Consider the following 19,646-nt stretch of genomic DNA (forward strand, 5'->3'; position numbering starts at 1 on the left):
TTTTGTGCAACGTAGGAACTATTTATTTTCTCCTTAAAAGCTCTGCCTACGTGCAAGATGTACGAACTATCATTGCAGTTGCAAGAAGGCTGGTCTGAAGAATCAGGCCATTTTCAAACGCAAAATGGATTTTTCTGACGTATTAAATGGAAGGTATTCGAAAGGGGTGTTTGGGTGTGCCTTCCAAATACCGAATTGTAGTGGTACGTAGAAATGTTTTTCCACCATAATTTGGCCCAAAACAATCATACTTCATCACCATCTCAGTGATTGTGGTAACCAATCCTCAAATGATAAGGTGTCCCGTAAAAACCTCTTCCCCTTTAAGAATGTTTCAAAACAATCATTGTATGTAGAGGCATTGGTCCTATGTACCACTGCCTATTCAAATAAAATAACAATGAAACAAATAAATCTGTTTTTTAAATAATCCAGTTTTCCTTTAATAAATAATATTAAGGACTACTTCTCCTGTTCCACAGTTTCAAGGTTGTACTTTCTGGCACAACTTAGTATGATCCTCACACTCCTTCATGATGTACTGATATTTTCTCATTCTGAGTTTACTGGAAAGCTGGGGATATAGCTAAGTGGTAGAGCATTTGACTGCAGATCAAGAGGTCCCTGGTTCAAATCCGGGTGTCCCCTCACCCTATTTTGATTCTGTTGTTTGTAATTGGGACTTTTCATCAATTCCATTTGGATCATCTTTGACAGAGTCAGTGTTCCCTTGGATATTGCACTTTAATAGCATTTCAGTGTTTCCTGCTCAAAACCTGTGAGTAAATGCAGTTTTTAACACTCGGCTTGTTATTCCCTTTGGGAAATTTCTGAAACATCATTGATTAATTTTGGAATTCGGCTCTTCCTTTCACAGCACTAAACAAAGGGAATGGACTATGAAACCAATTGACAACTTTGTTATGCTGTTTGGTGCTTTCTTGTATTGCACTGAAGAAATGGCGTATAAAACTTGGCAGCGAAGCAGTAATCTATTTCTCATTTCACCTGTGTCTTCAGTCTTACATATATTCCACCTCTTCTCTGTGCATGCAAAGTATGTGTTTGTTTGAAGCACTTCATTTTTGTGCAACGTAGGAACTATTTAATTTCTCCTTAAAAGCTCTGCCTACGTGCAAGATGTACGAACTAATATTGCAGTTGCAAGAAGGGAGGTCTGAAGAATCAGGCCATTTGCAAACGCAAAATGGCTTTTTCTGATGTATTAAATGGAAGGTATTCGAAAGGGGTGTTTGGGTGTACCTTCCACATACCGAATTGTAGTGGTATGTGGAAATGTTTTTCCACCATAATTTGGCCCAAAACAATCATACTTCATCACCATCTCCGTGATTGTGGTAACCAATCCTCAAATGATAAGGTGTCCCGTAAAAACCTCTTCCCCTTTAAGAATGTTTCAAAACAATCATTGTATGTAGAGGCATTGGTCCTATGTACCACTGCCTATTCAAATAAAATAACAATGAAACAAATAAATCTGTTTTTTTTAATTGATCCAGTTTTCCTTTAATAAATAATATTAAGGACTACTTCTCCTGTTCCACAGTTTCAAGGTTGTACTTTCTGGCACAACTTAGTATGATCCTCACACTCTTTCATGATGTACTGATATTTTGTCATTCTGATTGTTCTATAAAGCTGGGGATATAGCTCAGTGGTAGAGCATTTGACTGCAGATCAAGAGGTCCCTGGTTCAAATCCTGGTGTCCCCTCACCCGATTTTGATTCTGTTGTTTGTAATTGGGACTTTCCATCAATTCCATTTGGATCATCTTTGACAGAGTCAGTGTTCCCTTGGATATTGCACTTTAATGGCATTACAGTGTTTGCTTCTCGAAACCTGTGAGTAAATGCAGTTTTTAACACTCGGCTTGGTATTCCCTTTGGGAAATTTCTGAAACATCATTGATCAATTTTGGAATTCGGCTTTTCCTTTCACAGCACTAAACAAAGGGAATGGACTATGAAACCAATTGACAACTTTGTTATACTGTTTGGTGCTTTCTTGTATTGCACTGAAGAAATGGCGTATAAAACTTGGCAGCGAAGCAGTCAATCTATTTCTCATTTCACCTGTGTCTTCAGTCTTACATATATTCCACCTCTTCTCTGTGCATGCAAAGTATGTGTTTGTTTGAAGCATTTCATTTTTGTGCAACGTAGGAACTATTTAATTTCTCCTTAAAAGCTCTGCCTACGTGCAAGATGTACGAACTATCATTGCAGTTGCAAGAAGGCTGGTCTGAAGAATCAGGCCATTTGCAAACGCAAAATGGCTTTTTCTGATGTATTAAATGAAAGGTATTCGAAAGGGGTGTTTGGGTGTACCTACCAAATACTGAATTGTAGTGGTACGTAGAAATGTTTTTCCACCATAATTTGGCCCAAAACAATCATACTTCATCACCATCTCAGTGATTGTGGTAACCAATCCTCAAATGATAAGGTGTCCCGTAAAAACTTCTTCCCCTTTAAGAATGTTTCAAAACAATCATTGTATGTAGAGGCATTGGTCCTATGTACCACTGCCTATTCAAATAAACTAACAATGAAACAAATAAATCTGTTTTTTAAATGATCCAGTTTTCCTTTAATAAATAATATTAAGGACTACTTCTCCTGTTCCACAGTTTCAAGGTTGTACTTTCTGGCACAACTTAGTATGATCCTCACACTCCTTCATGATGTACTGATATTTTCTCATTCTGATTTTACTGAAAAGCTGGGGATATAGCTCAGTGGTAGAGCATTTGACTGCAGATCAAGAGGTCCCTGGTTCAAATTCGGGTGTCCCCTCACCCTATTTTGATTCTGTTGTTTGTAATTGGGACTTTTCATCAATTCCATTTGGATCATCTTTGACAGAGTCAGTGTTCCCTTGGATATTGCACTTTAATCGCATTTCAGTGATTCCTGCTCAAAACCTGTGAGTAAATGCAGTTTTTAACATTCGGCTTGGTATTCCCTTTGGGAAATTTCTGAAAATCATTGATCAATTTTGGAATTCGGCTCTTCCTTTCACAGCACTAGACTAAGGGAATGGACTATGAAACCAATTGACAACTTTGTTATACTGTTTGGTGCTTTCTTGTATTGCACTGAAGAAATGGCGTATAAAACTTGGGAGCAAAGCAGTCAATCTATTTCTCATTTCACCTGTGTCTTCAGTCTTACATATATTCCACCTCTTCTCTGTGCATGCAAAGTATGTGTTTGTTTGAAGCACTTCATTTTTGTGCAACGTAGGAACTATTTAATTTCTCCTTAAAAGCTCTGCCTACATGCAAGATGTACGAACTATCATTGCAGTTGCAAGAAGGCTGGTCTGAAGAATCAGGCCATTTGCAAACGCAAAATGGCTTTTTCTGATGTATTAAATGGAAGGTAATCGAAAGGGGTGTTTGGGTGTTCCTTCCAAATACCGAATTGTAGTGGTACGTAGAAATGTTTTTCCACCATAATTTGGCCCAAAACAATCATACTTCATCACCATCTCAGTGATTGTGGTAACCAATCCTCAAATGATAAGGTGTCCCGTAAAAACCTCTTCCCCTTTAAGAATGTTTCAAAACAATCATTGTATGTAAAGGCATTGGTCCTATGTAGCACTGCCTATTCAAATAAAATAACAATGAAACAAATAAATCTGTTTTTTAAATAATCCAGTTTTCCTTTAATAAATAATATTAAGGACTACTTCTCCTGTTCCACAGTTTCAAGGTTGTACTTTCTGGCACAACTTAGTATGATCCTCACACTCTTTCATGATGTACTGATATTTTGTCATTCTGATTTTACTGAAAAGCTGGGGATATAGCTCAGTGGTAGAGCATTTGACTGCAGATCAAGAGGTCCCTGGTTCAAATCCGGGTGTCCCCTCACCCTATTGCGATTCTGTTGTTTGTAATTGGGACTTTTCATCAATTCCATTTGGATCATCTTTAACAGAGTCAGTGTTCCCTTGGATATTGCACTTTAATAGCATTTCAGTGTTTCCTGCTCAAAACCTGTGAGTAAATGCAGTTTTTAACACTCTGCTTGTTATTCTCCTTGGGAAATTTCTGAAACATCATTGATCAATTTTGGAATTCGGCTCTTCCTTTCACAGCACTAAACAAAGGGAATGGACTATGAAACCAATTGACAACTTTGTTATACTGTTTGGTGCTTTCTTGTATTGCACTGAAGAAATGGCGTATAAAACTTGGCAGCGAAGCAGTCAACTATTTCTCATTTCACCTGTGTCTTCAGTCTTACATATATTCCACCTCTTCTCTGTGCATGCAAAGTATGTGTTTGTTTGAAGCACTTCATTTTTGTGCAATGTAGGAACTATTTAATTTCTCCTTAAAAGCTCTGCCTACGTGCAAGATGTACGAACTATCATTGTAGTTGCAAGAAGGCTGGTCTGAAGAATAAGGCCATTTGGAAACGCAAAATGGCTTTTTCTGATGTATTAAATGGAAGGTAGTCGAAAGGAGTGTTTGGGTGTACCTTCCAAATACCGAATTGTAGTGGTACGTAGAAATGTTTTTCCACCATAATTTGGCCCAAAACAATCATACTTCATCACCATCTCAGTGATTGTGGTAACCAATCCTCAAATGATAAGGTGTCCCGTAAAAACCTCTTCCCCTTTAAGAATGTTTCAAAACAATCATTGTATGTAGAGGCATTGGTCCTATGTACCACTGCCTATTCAAATAAAATAACAATGAAACAAATAAATCTGTTTTTTAAATGATCCAGTTTTCCTTTAATAAATAATATTAAGGACTACTTCTCCTGTCCCACAGTTTCAAGGTTGTACTTTCTGGCACAACTTAGTATGATCCTCACACTCTTTCATGATGTACTGATTAAGCATGGGCGTGAAATCCGCTCCGCTCGCGGATTTTTCGGATTTTTGGCAAATTCGCAATCCGCGAACTCTCGCGAATTTGTCGAAAATCCATGAATCCGCTCGCGGCGGATTTTTTGCTTGGTTGCGGCGCGAGCGGCGTGGTGCACGGCGTTCACTTTCCGTCATTAAGCGTTTGCCGAGTTGTTTTTCTCGATCATATTTTGCGAGTGCTGCGCCATTTTGGATCTTGCTGCGTGATCCCACGGGAGTTTGGCGCCCGCGAATACGTAATCGCGGCTTGCCACCTTGCACAGCACACCTCGCGAGAGTTTGCAATTGCGAACACGTAGTTGCGGCGGAAAGGAACAATCTTGCACTCGCGAAATAGAGATTTTGCAATTCTGCACAAGAAATCCACCAGCAAACAGGATAGACCTTCAGAAAATGATGATTTTTATCAGAATCACTCCTCAGGTTGACATTTGCATGGCCTTTTTTTTGCAAGGAGTGCATTTTTGGCGGTGGGGGAGGGAAGGAAGTGCCCCACAGTCTCCAACTTCCTGTTCCTGTCCAGCAGGCTCCTCCCAGTGCTTTGTCCATCTCCTGGTCACTTTCATTTGGATCTGGAGCTGGAAGGATTACTTTTTGTGGGTGCTGCTGGATATTTGGATTTGAGGCCTTTTTGACTTTCTTTGGATCACTTTTGGATTAGAAATCAACTTTCACAAGTAAGTTTGTTTGGGGCATTACAGTTGCTGCAACTACAATTTTGGAACTTTTTCAGAACATTAAATAAATTATATTGTGGGTAGCCAGAGTATCCAGCAGGACCAGGGTTGGTTATGGGTGCATGATACAACTGTTTTGTTGAATTTTAACACCATTGAGGCCATGGATGGGCTGGGATTGTGCTGATTTTTGTTGTTTTTGTCATTTTTTTGGGGCTGCTGGTGGGGCCCTTTGCCCAGGGGTGGTGAGTGTTGCATGGGCCTAGTCTTTCTGTGGGGTGTCTTCTTGAATTTAAACATCATTGAGGCCATGGATGTGCTGGGATTGTGCTTATTTTATTGTTTTTTGTCGTTTTTTTGGGGCTGCTGGTGTGGCCTTTTGCCCAGGGATGGTGGTGCATGGACTGAGTGTGCCTGTGGTGTGGTCTCACTCACTTTAATGTAAACATCATGGATGGCATTGGATTGTGGTGATTTTTGGCTGTTTTTCTGTTTTTTGGGGGTGTACTGTTGATGTGGGCTGGCCATGTGGGTGGTGGTGGTGGCCATCTTGAGTGCTTGCTGGTACAGGCAACATGTGCTTGGGGTGCAAGGGGCCATTTTGATGAGAGGCAGTGTCTGATGCCTGCACTTATTTTGCCTACTTTTCATCCATTATGCCCAGGGGTAGTGAGTGTTGCATGGGCCTAGTCTTTCTGAGGGGTGTCTTCTTGAATTTAAACACCATTGAGGCCATGGATGGGCTGGGATTGTGCTGATTTTATTTTTTTTTGTCTTTTGTTTGGGGCTGCTGGTGGGGCCCTTTGCCCAGGGGTGGTGAGTGTTGCATGGGCCTAGTCTTTCTGTGGGGTGTCCTCTTGAATTTAAACACCATTGAGGCAATGGATGGGCTGGGATTGTGCTGTTTTTTGTTGTTTTTGTCGTTTTTTGGGGGCTGCTGGTGTGGCCTTTTGCCCAGGGGTAGTGGTGCATGGACTGAGTGTGCCTGTAGTGTGGTCTCACTCTCTTGAATGTAAACATCCTGGATGGCATTGGATTGTGGTGATTTGTGGGTGTTTTCTGTTTTTTTGGGGTGTACTGTTGATGTGGATTGGCTTGGGGTATAAGGGGCCATTTTGAAGAGAGGCAGTGTCTGAGGCCTGCACTTATTTTGCCTACTTTTCATCCATTATGCCCAGGGGTAGTGAGTGTTGCATGGGCCTAGTCTTTCTGTGGGGTGTCTTCTTGAATTTAAACACCATTGAGGCCATGGATGGGCTGGGATTGTGCTGATTTTATTGTTTTTTTGTCGTTTTTTTGGGGCTGCTGGTGGGGCCCTTTGCCCAGGGGTGGTGAGTGTTGCATGGGCCTAGTCTTTATGTGGGGTGTCCTCTTGAATTTAAACACCATTGAGGCCATGGATGAGCTGGGATTGTGCTGTTTTTTGTCTTTTTTTGGGGCTGCTGGTGTGGCCTTTTGCCCAGGGGTAGTGGTGCATGGACTGAGTGTGCCTGTGGGGTCTCACTCTCTTTAATGTAAACATCCTGGATGGCATTGGATTGTGGTGATTTTTGGGTGTTTTTCTGTTTTTTTGGGGTGTACTGTTGATGTGGACTGGCCATGTGGGTGGTGGTGGTGGCCATCTTGAGTGCTGGCTGGTACAGGCAACATGTGCTTGGGGTGCAAGGGGCCATTTTGAAGAGAGGCAGTGTCTGAGGCCTGCACTTATTTAGCCTACTTTTCATCCATTATCCCCAGGGGTAGTGACTCAGTGTTGCATGGGCCTAGTCTTTCTGTGTGGTGTCTTGAATGTAAACATCATGGATGGCATGGGATTGTGCTTATTTTTCTGTGTTTTTCCAATTTTTGGGGTGTATAACTGAACTGATGTTCCTCTGTCTTCCATTGCTTTTAGGTGCACAAGACTCTAGAGAACCACCAGTGCCGGGAAGAAGTCCTGCAGCGGTGTGTGTGTGCAGCATAACGTCACGCGACGTCACGTCTGGACACAGACAACTCTGCAACTGCTGCCTGCTGTTCTGAAGAAGATGGCCCCAAAAAAAGTTACCCGTAGCTCCTCTAGCAAGAAAGTTGCCAGTAAGGAGCAGAAGAAGCAAGTTACCAAGGAGACTGGTGTGTCGGCCGCCCCTTTTTTTGGGAGTAAAAAAAAAAGTATGCCTGCAGCAGCAGCTGGATCTGCTGGGGACCAAGCTGGGAGCAGCACCCCAGCTCCATTGGGCTCAGTGCCACCACCACCACCACGCCAACTTAAGTCCAAGCCCTTCAGTGCTGCAGAGGCACTTAGTCTAGTTGTTCAATCACCATCGACCAGTGATGTTGGCTCATCGCAAGAAAGTAGCAGCAATGTCCCTCAATCAACACAGGTTGTTGTAACTCATCTGACGAGTGTTGAACAACCACAGCCGCAACAAGAACCACATGCGCAAGTACAAGCCCAAGTACATGTGGAAGGAGAGGCAGCGCAAGGAGATGCGCAAGCAGAGGTGCATGGAGGGTCACAAGTGCCCACAATAGTTGTTCCTCCCGAAGTAGGGGCACATCAGGAAATCGACAATCAAGGCGAGGTATCATTTGAGGAAGACACTCCTCCTGATGATCATTCATTGTCTTCCACACCCCTAGCAAGGAAGAGATCAAGGGTGGTGTCTACATCTTCTTCAAGCACACCTCCTTCTGATGATACAGATCAAAATTGGGAACCAGCACCACTGCCGTCTGAGAGTGGGGCACATGATCTGATAAAGGTAGTTAAGCGTAAAAGGATGCTCGTCCAAAGTCTCAGACTTATGGAGTGTGATGATGAGGCTCAACAAGAAGTGGCGGATACTGCTGCTGATGAAGACTCTGACAACGACGACCCAGTCATCATAAAGGTCACTGCAGCCCCAGCGGGCATGCAGCAAACAGACATTTGGACCCTAGCCCAAAAAGCTGCTGAGCGTGATGATGATGATGTTGTCGACGAGGAGGCAGTGGAAACACCACAATCCTTGGAGTTAAGTACACCAACTCGTACCGCTTCCATATTTCTTTCTCACAAGAAGGGACCTCCATCCACCTCGACCTTAATTAGTGGCGGTGAAAGTGCACAACGTACAAAAGTTGGGCAATCCAGATCCTCCACTTCATCTGGCATTAGCAGCATGGCCACCACCACCAGTATCGCCGCCTCCTCCAGGCCCCACAGACACTTCAAGTCCCCAGTTTGGGACTTCTTTACTGTTTGCACTAAAAGGGAAAAGTTCGCCATTTGTACCCTTTTGTAAGCTAGCAGTTAGTCGTGGTAAGTCAGGTACCAACTATGGTACCGGAGGCCAGAGAGGTCATCTTGAGAGACAGCACACTGTCCAATGGTTTGCGCACCTAGATGCGATCAAGGAAGCCCGAATTGGAAGTCAAGAAAACGTTGATGTTGCATCTGATGATGACGAGGAGGAAGAAGACGTGTCAAACACTTCACTTACACCCAGTACCCCTGTCAGCAGCACACCCCGTGTGAGGCACACTAAGAGTATTGGAGCGAGTGAGACACCAACGCGCAAAAGTTCACCAGCGAGCATAATTGGGTCCACGAAGTCATTATCATCCCGTAAATGCATGGTCCAGGGCAACATTAGAACCATGTTTTCTTCATACGCGCCATATGAACGCAACCACCCATTGACGCGTCTGTATAACACTAAGCTGGCTAAAATGCTAGCTGTGGACCTTCTCCCTTTTTCTTTTGTAGAAGCGGTAGGTTTTCTAGAATTAGTGGCAACGCTCTGCCCTAAATGGAAGGTTCCTAGCCGGTTCTATTTTGCCAGAGTTGCGGTTCCAGCACTACATGAAGATGTGCTGGAGGCGATTGGGGCAGCTTTGCAGAAGAGTGCTGTTCACACAATACATCTGACAACAGACATGTGGACCAGTGGCGCAGGCGCTGATTACATGTGCATCACTGCACACTGGGTCTCTTTTTCAGGTGTTAAAGCAAAGCTAAACGCAGGTGTTAACCCGGACCAAGTTTTTAAAGCTGCTCGGAAACATGCAACACTAGCCATGTTTGGCTTGGAGAAAAGTCACACAGCACAAAACATTTTGGACGAGTTTAACAAAAAGGTCTTTCACTGGCTGTCCCCAAATAAACGCCAGATTGGTTATGTTTCCACGGATAATGGCGTCAATGTAGTTAAGGCCATGGCGCTGGGTGCCTATTTCAGAGTGCCGTGTTTGGCGCACTGTATCAACCTGGTAGTTCAAAAATTCTTGAGTGATAAAGACAGTCCAGCGTTCGAGGTAATGGCCACCTGCCGCAAAATGTGCAACCATTTCAGCCATTCTTTTAATGCCCGGAAGCATCTGAGGAGCCTGTTACTTGAACGTCGAATGCCAGTGAAAGCACTCATCCAGGAGGTGGCAACACGTTGGAACTCAACCTTCTACATGCTTGAGCGTCTGTATGAGCAGTATACGGTACTCGATCACTATTTCTTAAAAGAGGGTACAGCTCAGAAGGACCTGCGGATGGGTGCGGCGCAATGGGACATAGTTAAAAGCCTGACAGACATGCTTCGTCCTTTTGAGTTCTTCACGCGTGCAGTCAGCCAGGAGGACTGTAATTTGGGAAAAGCTATCCCATTGTTGTGCATGCTGGAGCACCAACTGAAGGCGGTGTCTTCTGAGTTAGAAAAAGATGAAAAAAAAGAGACCCTTTTCTTTTGTCGGAGAAATTATTAGAGCGCCTACGTGGTGATGAACGTCTTAAAAAGATCAACTCAGAACAGCATTACATTTGTGCTACTATTCTGGATCCACGCTACAAAAAGGCGCTGGCAGGCCAAGCATTCTTTCCTTTTGCTGATGAAGATGTTAAAAAGTACAAACGTTGGCTAGCCTGGTCAGCCAAGAGGTTTGAAAAAGAACGGCAGTGTATTGAAGGAGAAGGCAGTACATCAGCATCAGCATCAGCAGGCCATCCCCAGTCAAAGCAATCCACTTCTGCACCTGTGGCTGTGGCACAAGTGACCTCTCAGCCGTTAAAGACACCGGCAACCGGATCATCTGCACCACACACAAGAGTAACAGTGGCCGCTGAAGAGGATTGGCTAAGTTTGCTTGGGTATGGTTCTAGAAAAAAGGTCACAGGCACAGCAAAAAGTAAGCAAAGTGGAGGAGCCGTTCAGGACCTTGAGTCAATGGTGCAGGACTATCTGAATGACTCAACAGAGGTCTTTCTTAATGATGAGCCATTGCAGTATTGGCATAGGAAAAAACAATTGTGGCCACAGCTGTCCAACCTGGCTATAAACTATTTGTCTTGCCCACTCGCAAGTGTGTCTTCTGAACGTGTTTTCAGTGCTGCTGGTGGCATTGTAACTCCCAAACGGAGCCGCCTCTCACCCAAAAATGTGGAGCGGCTAACAATGATCAAGATGAATCAGCACCTCATACCACCAGATTACAGAGTACGAGAAAGCACGCCGCATGAAGACGAGGAGGACGGCAACGTAGATGAGGGGATTTGTTCTCTGTTCGGTGACGCTGACCTCATCCTGCCTGAATTCGCCGAGTATGATGACGAAATCTTCTTCTTATTCCCTTACACCGAGCCCTGAAAATGAGACAATGAATCAATAACTTTTTTTTCGTCCTTATTCACTTTTATTCCTGTGTGTCTGTCTTTCTTTGTTTTGCACAGTTAATTTAATTCAAACTTTAATCACCTAATCCCAAAAACAAGCCCATCAGCAGAACTGTCTTCACTTGTTTGCTTATTGATTTGAAGGTGCCGCAGTCTACATTCCTCAGGTTCACAAGTTCAGAAGAACATGCTCCTCTATCCTCCTCCTCCTATTTGCCTCAAAGCAGAGGGCTGGATTACGCCCAATGAAGAAAGACTCAGCACTTGTGGGGGTGTTCTACTTCTTTGTGGGTGAGTTGACGGCTCTGGGCCCATTGCTGTGAAGCTCTAATAACGGATAAAAGTGTTTTGGACCAAATATGAGGCGGAAATTTCTTGCCGTTTTTGCTGACTTGCTTGCCTTTGAGGTGCTCTTTGGCGGGGTTCCGGGTGTTTGTGGGTGAGTTTTGGGGTCTGGGAGCACTGCTGCGACAGTCTAATGTGGATTGCATTTGCTTTTCAGGAAATTTATGGTGGAAAACAGGAGTTATGATGATGACCTAGCTGCACAGCGCGTTTGGACCGAAGGCCGAGAGATATTGTAAGTATGAGATTTTGCTTTTTGGCTGTTTGGGGGTGTTGTCGCGTGCTTTTTTGCGGGTGGGTTGGCGGGTCTCTTGGGGCATTCCTGTGAAGGTCTAATACCGGATAGAAGTGTTTAGGACAAAATCCATAAGGAAAAGCCATTTTTTTTGCTATTTCTTCTGACATCTTGCTCAATGTAGCGTTTTGGGGGGCTTCCTGGTGTTTGTGGGTGGGTTGCGGGGTCTCTGTCGAAGCACTGCTGCGACAGTCTAATCTTGATTGCATTTGCTTTTCAGGAAACCCGTGGTGGAAAACAGGAGTTATGATGATGACCTAGCTGCACAGCGTGTTTGGACCGAAGGTCGAGAGATGTTGTAAGTATGAGATTTTGCTTTATGGCTGTTTGGGGGTGTTGTCACGTGCTTTTTTGCGGGTGGGTTGGCGGGTCTCTTGGGGCATTCCTGTGAAGGTCTAATACCGGATAGAAGTGTTTAGGACAAAATCCATAAGGAAAAGCCTTTTTTTTGCTATTTCTTCTGACATCTTGCTCAATGTAGCGTTTTGGGGGGCTTCCTGGTGTTTGTGGGTGGGTTGCGGGGTCTCTGTCGAAGCACTGCTGCAACAGTCTAATCTTGATTGCATTTGCTTTTCAGGAAACCCGTGGTGGAAAACAGGAGTTATGATGATGACCTAGCTGCACAGCGCGTTTGGACCGAAGGTCGAGAGATATTGTAAGTATGAGATTTTGCTTTTTGGCTGTTTGGGGGTGTTTTCGCGTGCTTTTTTGCGGGTGGGTTGGCGGGTCTCTTGGGGCATTCCTGTGAAGGTCTAATACCGGATAGAAGTGTTTAGGACAAAATCCATAAGGAAAAGCCTTTTTTTTGCTATTTCTTCTGACATCTTGCTCAATGTAGCGTTTTGGGGGGCTTCCTGGTGTTTGTGGGTGGGTTGCGGGGTCTCTGTCGAAGCACTGCTGCGACAGTCTAATCTTGATTGCATTTGATTTTCAGGAAACCCGTGGTGGAAAACAGGAGTTATGATGATGACCTAGCTGCACAGCACGTTTGGACCGAAGGTCGAGAGATATTGTAAGTATGAGATTTTGCTTTTTGGCTGTTTGGGGGTGTTGTCGCGTGCTTTTTTACGGGTGGGTTGGCGGGTCTCTTGGGGCATTCCTGTGAAGGTCTAATACCGGATAGAAGTGTTTAGGACAAAATCCATAAGGAAAAGCCTTTTGGCACTTTTTGTAACTTAGGGTTCGTTTGGGTTAGCCCTAGCAGCAGGATTGCATGTGTTTCGGGGTGTTCTATTGCAACTCAGTGCTGGGGTGTTAGAGCACTCTTGGAGCGATGCTGGCTATGGATACTTTTGCTTGCTTGCAAGTGGTTTGAATACAATCCACGGTGGGTAAGGGTGTATTTGGGACTAATTTTACTTTCAAAGTACGTTTTGTCACCATTTTTCTGCTAGGCCTCATTTTTTGAGATCTGATTGGGGGTCTTCTACAGTTTTGCGACTTGCTTTAGTAAGGGTCTTGGTGGGAGCATTGCTGGGAAGGTCACATTTTGTTCTAAAACACAGTTTACAGTACACCTAGCTTGAGGGGAAAGATCCGCAAAATTATTTTGGCCATACTTATTTATCCTTAAAAAGGTGACTCAGACAGAGTACGTAATTTCAAAAATATTGTACTGTCTATTAGGGAAATCAAAGTGTGACTTTTTGCACCACACAGCGTACATACCTTATATTTATTTATCAGTGGTATTGTAATAGCACTTCCTGTTTTCCGTTCAATAATTACAGGCCGGGTTTCATTCAACATCCGCCAGGCAGGCAGTGGACAGGGTGTCTTCTGTCAGTGGTCACCAACATTGATGGACGAAGCGTCAGCTGGAATGGAGGAGTGCCGCTAATAAGAGGAATTGTTTGCTGCATGCAACTTACTTATCAAAGTCAACAGGACAACTCCAACAACATACAGAATACAGATACAGTATCCATTGTTTTCTTCTATGAGTGTGACTGCATGTGGTTAGCTTTAGTTTGTACCCAAAGATTTTGTTATCTTCAATTATTGTTTGTCCATGCTGTGCTTTTTTTTTCTTCTCTCAACAAAACCTACCCAAAAAGAAACCCCCATTCCCATCCATTTTACAAACCCTAACCCTCTTCCCCCGGGCTGTGTGGTTTTGCTTGATGTCTGACTAAATGACATCAATAATTCCACACACTTGCTGGGGAGGATAAGGTCATACCAACAGGCTGGTGAAGGAATACGAGGATATATTCTAGACTTACTCAGCTTCAGTACTATTTCTTGTAGTAGTAGGAGCCAATGTCAAAAAAATTCAACGCAAGTACTAGTTATACTTGCAATACTTTACCATTTGTTAGGCTACATTGTGGCACTGTTCTAGTGTACTGTCACCTGCTATATTCTCGATCGTACCGTAACCGTTGTAATGCTACAGTAAGGACAAACCAGGTTTCGTTTTCTTTTTTTCCATAGGCATGCAACTGCCACTGTGTCACACCACTAGTACCACCGCAATGAGGAAATTTAATCCGCCCTGGATTGCCAACCTTAATCCCCATTTCACGTGGAGCCAGCCCTGGGCCTAGCCCTAATTTCTAACACAAATTACAGGTAAGATAAGCGTTTGGTGGGAGGTAGTATAATGGAGTATTAGGACTAGACGAGAGATTGACGGTAGTACTACTAAAGTCCTAGGACTCTTCAGGAAAACAAACTTACTGTTACACCCCCACCCACCAGACTGAAAAGCAGTAAAAAACAGGTATGGTCAGATAAAGTTTTAAAAAGTATATTTATGTAGCCCTAACAAAATAATCTCCCTCAAGACCCTCCCTAACCCCAACGATTGTCTTTGAAAAGTCCCAAAAAGAACCCAACTCCCAAATCCCACCCCCCAAAAGTCTCTAAAAAAAGGGCAAGGGACACTCCACTACTGGAGGGTGCTGGTGAATTTTGCGGCCAGGGCATCATACTCCTTGCGGAGGGTGGCAAGGTTGAAGCGGAGGCCCTCCACCAAGTTCTTGTACCTAAGGACCTCCTGCTCCAGGTAGGACATTCTGACTCCTAGGCGGCGCTGGCGTGCCTTGCAGCTCCTGTGGGGGGCAGCTGGTCTTTTTGCTACTTGGCGGTGGCGGTTGGCTTTGTTAGCCCGGCTCCGTACCGCTGGAGCACTGCGCTGGCTGGCGGCCCGTGGGGTCACGGAGGAGGATGCAGCTGTCCCAGTCGAGGATGTTGTGGTTGCACCGGTCGACTGCGTGTCCTCCTCCTCCTCCAGGGCCACCAGCCGCCGATATTCGGCGACAGTGGCATCCAGCCTCCGTTGCCGGGCCATTCGAGCCTGCTCCCTCCGTGATGTCGATTTGGAAGGAGCAACTATATGAAGAAAGAAAGACATAGTCTGTAACCAATGCTCCTTAACATTAATAACACAAAGTGATTGAGCCGAAAGTTGTGTCACAGTACAAGTAGCAAATTGAAAGCACAGTACATAACTATTGAGGGCAGTATCTATCTAACCTCCCACTTCTGCATCCTTGCTCTAACATTAGTGGTAGTTTAATGAACAAATTCTACGACCACTATGGACTTCCATTACAGTCGACTATGACAGTACACCAGTCTTATTCTTCTTCTTCTCTCTTGTTTAGGAAAATTGGTACGTTATCTTATGCAAGCCGGCAGAATGCCAGCGCAGTGAACTTGCACCCGAGAAAAACAGACGCACACCATGATGAGTGAGACAGACTCGCGTTACTGTACCGGTCCAGTACATGCAGGTGGTGAAGCTATTACTTTTCTATTACGGGTGGCACTGAGAGTACTCTGTTACAAGGGCTACTGCTTAATTAATTTACCTTTCACCCTACAGTGCAAAGGAGTACTAGAAAAGGAAAATGAAGAAGCTAAATAATTAGATTATCTATCACTTCACATGGGATGTATTTGATTACATATGGGATGACTTTAGGTGCTTTACTTATTATTGAGTGAACAGTGATACACCCACACATGAATGACATACTACTACTAAACTAAAGTTATTAAGAGAGGTACGGAGTGTCCACCGTAATAACCGGATATATGCTGTGCTTGCAGTTGCAATACGAACTACTGCTACTATTCATGGTAGTATTGGACAAATTTACAATTTCTTTTCCTTGCCTTCCCTACACTGGAACGGACGTGCGGGTGCGGTGTTACATGCTCTTCAAGGTAACACTTAGTTCATCCAGCGACCATCTACTCTCTCTAGATACACATGTGCTATCTAAGAGTCAGATAATACCATGCTCCAGGCATCCATCCATTCAAAGTATATGCACACATACAGTTTCTGTTTCACCCACCCAGGCTGTTGTACTTCCACCCATCCTTGCTTCATCATTGACCCAGCCATGCACCATACCATATTCTTACCTTCCCAGCCACCTCGGGGGCCAAGCAAAAACATATCATTCTTCTTTGCCAGCCATCATAAAATTTCGCGTCCTTCCACACTTACTTACACCCTTCTTTCGCTTTTCGTTCATCCCATCCATCAAATTCATCTAAGATCTTATTGGGATCCTTCTCACCAAAAACTTCACAGCTAAGTCGAAGTACATTTCGAGGAGGCTACTACCTGGTTGATTTGTAATACACCCGTGCAGAAAGCACACTATGCAGTCTTCAATCTCAATAAGTAAGGAATATATAGCTTACCTCTTCCCGCCACCACCGTGCAAATCCTCACAGGAACGTCCACCGGCACTTCCACCGCATCCTCCCCAGAGTCCTCGGCCAACATCACCACCTCCGCGCTGGCCCCGCCACCAGATGTTACACCTACAAAGTACATTTAAGAATGTTAGAAATACACCACTCACTACTATATAATATTTGGTCTAGGAGGAATAAAGAAATTAAAAAAAAAGAAATACAATGTAATAATTTGTAATTGTATACTCTACAGTAAAAATGTCCCTTTTTCCAGGGAAGGCTGTTGTCTTGCTGCACTTTTTGGCACAACTGATGAATGCTTGCTTTTTATTTTTATTTACAACAAGGGGTGGTGATGGACAGAGTCTCTGAATTAAGCAGAGTAATCTCACCCAGTCAAGAGATCAGGGCTAGATCCAACACCGTTTTTTAGCTCATTGCACCATCCCAGTTTCAGAACCTGGCTGTATGCAAATTAGTCTGTCCCTGGCCCAGTGCATCATGGGAACAGGGCAGACCAGACTACAAAAGCCAATTCTTACACTGGGAAGGAAGCAAGCTTCCGGGGACCAGTTTCTGGAATTCCAGCCGTCTTCGGCCCGGCTTGCTTGAATCCTGATGGTGCACTGAGCAAGGGACTCACATCTGAGTATACCCTTCCACGCTTAGGGTGGACAAAATTATTCACAACAAGGGGTGGTGATGGACAGAGTCTCTGAATTAAGCAGAGTAATCTCACCCAGTCAAGAGATCAGGGCTAGATCCAACACCGTTTTTTAGCTCATTGCACCATCCCAGTTTCAGAACCTGGCTGTATGCAAATTAGTCTGTCCCTGGCCCAGTGCATCATGGGAACAGGGCAGACCAGACTACAAAAGCCAATTCTTACACTGGGAAGGAAACAAGCTTCCGGGGACCGGTTTCTGGCATTCCAGCCGTCTTCGGCCCGGCTTGCTTGAATCCTGATGGTGCAATGAGCAAGGGACTCACATCTGAGTATACCCTTACACGCTTAGGGTGGACAAAATTATTTACAACAAGGGGTGGTGATGGACAGAGTCTCTGAATTAAGCAGAGTAATCTCACCCAGTCAAGAGATCAGGGCTAGATCCAACACCGTTTTTTAGCTCATTGCACCATCCCAGTTTCAGAACCTGGCTGTATGCAAATTAGTCTGTCCCTTGCCCAGTGCCAAGGAGATTGGGGGTTCTTCAAAGTCTGATATCACTGAGGTATGTGGAAAGAAAGTCTAACTGCGCCTATTATAATTGATAAACAATGCACTATTTAGTGTTCATAGTTCGGTTTGTGCAGATTTGTCCCTGCAACAGTAGTAGAATGGATTGCCCTCCTATCCAAACCAAAAGTAAAGTAGTATCTTATTCTTTCTTGGTGGTCAATTCACCTTTTTATTGTTGGCAATTGTCAAAGCATAAACATTTAGAGGACTTGAAAAGACATTATGGACAATCCCAGAGGACTGCACTCATTGCATAGAGCTATTGCTGACTAGAATGGGAGTCCAATGGAATTGCCAAATGTGCAATCTTAGTTAGCTACACACACAGTCTAATAAGAATAATCTAGTAATACCACAGGGAGTCATAGTCGAGGCAGGGTAAGAATTTAGATCCAGTCTACAAGAAGATCAAAGACGATTTCGAAAAAATCGAATGAGGAACGCTAGGAAAAAATAGGTACTCTTTATTAAAATTAAAACTTACTGGGGCCAGCAAAGGAGCCCTCGCCTGCCCGATCCTGGCCTGCATCCTCCTGAACAGCACCCTCCTCCTCCTCCTCCTGTGTCCTCTTGCCCTTGGGGGGAGCTGTTGTATAACATGAAAGAAAGAAAGACCAGAAAACATGGATGAGATTTGTCAACCAAATCAAACATTTCAAAAGAACAATAAAAAAATATTTTGGAGAAATAGCAAATAGATAGACAACTATTCCACGGGATATATTGACCTATCTCATGTGGTATACTACGTTATTCGTATTGCCTGATTTGCGGACCGTTGACTTTCAAAGTTCCTATGTAACTCAATAAACAGACTACTAAAAAGGTTTGCCTAGGCCTGGCAGGCAGCCGTCCGCAGCACGCGAAGTGACAGACAAAGTCCATTGTGCTTGCAGATCAGTGAATACTCAAACTATCAATCCACCGACCACCACCACTATTTCTTCTTATAGCCATGTGTCTAAAGCAGGGGTGCCCAAACCAGTCCTGGCGGGCCGTATCCATGCCAGATTTTTGGGATATCCCCATCTGGGGATCACGGTTCGATCCCCGGCACCGGCGGCAGATTAGCCCAGCACCAGGTGACTCTGGGAAATAGCTGGCGCTGCGGCTAGGGCGGCTGACTCCGGAATCTGGAGATTTTTTTATTTAAGGTTTTTGTAGAGCGCGTAGTAACCCTCGAGCATCCCAGAGATCAGGGTTCGATCCCCGGCACCGGCCGCAGATTAGCCCAGCACCACGTGACTCTGGGAAATAGCTGGCGCCGCGGCTAGGGAGGCTGACTCCGGAATCTGGAGATCACGGTTCGATCCCCGGCACCGGCGGCAGATTAGCCCAGCACCAGGTGACTCTGGGAAATAGCTGGCGCCGCGGCTAGGGCGGCTGACTCCGGAATCTGGAGATTTTTTTATTTGAGGTTTTTGTAGAGCGCGTAGTAACCCTCGAGCATCCCAGAGATCAGGGTTCGATCCCCGGCACCGGCCGCAGATTAGCCCAGCACCACGTGACTCTGGGAAATAGCTGGCGCCGCGGCTAGGGCGGCTGACTCCGGAATCTGGGAATCACGGTTCGATCCCCGGCACCGGCGGCAGATCAGCCCAGCACCATGTGACTCTGGGCAATAGCTTGCTTAATCTTCCCAACGGCCCCTAGCGCCTAGAGACCCTTACGGGTGATTGTGCGCCTTACAAATGTGGATTATTATTATTATTATTATTTGGGCCGATTCCGATCCGGTTCGTAAAAGCACATCTGCCCGAATCTGTCGGACAACCACGTACGCCCGGGAGAGGACTGCCCGGGACCCGTGGAGCCCGTCCTGGTCACTCTGACCTGCCGTCTGCCCGGGGAAGGGAGCCCCGGACGCCCGGGGGGAGGACTGCCCGGGA

General features: G+C 44.8%; 3 non-coding genes across 3 annotated transcripts; all 3 read left to right on the plus strand.

The window, feature by feature from the left end:
- Positions 1-1,661: 1,661 nt before the first annotated feature.
- On the plus strand, positions 1,662-1,733 carry TRNAC-GCA (transfer RNA cysteine (anticodon GCA)). The gene has a single exon. It is a non-coding gene; the product is annotated as a tRNA-Cys (tRNA).
- A 1,012-nt stretch (positions 1,734-2,745) lies between these two features.
- TRNAC-GCA (transfer RNA cysteine (anticodon GCA)) lies at positions 2,746-2,817 on the plus strand. Its single transcript has one exon. It is a non-coding gene; the product is annotated as a tRNA-Cys (tRNA).
- A 1,011-nt stretch (positions 2,818-3,828) lies between these two features.
- Positions 3,829-3,900, plus strand: TRNAC-GCA (transfer RNA cysteine (anticodon GCA)). The gene has a single exon. It is a non-coding gene; the product is annotated as a tRNA-Cys (tRNA).
- Positions 3,901-19,646: the final 15,746 nt, after the last annotated feature.

Source organism: Lissotriton helveticus, chromosome 1_2 (assembly GCF_964261635.1).
Source record: "Lissotriton helveticus chromosome 1_2, aLisHel1.1, whole genome shotgun sequence".
In the NCBI taxonomy this organism is placed as follows: Eukaryota; Metazoa; Chordata; class Amphibia; order Caudata; family Salamandridae; genus Lissotriton; species Lissotriton helveticus.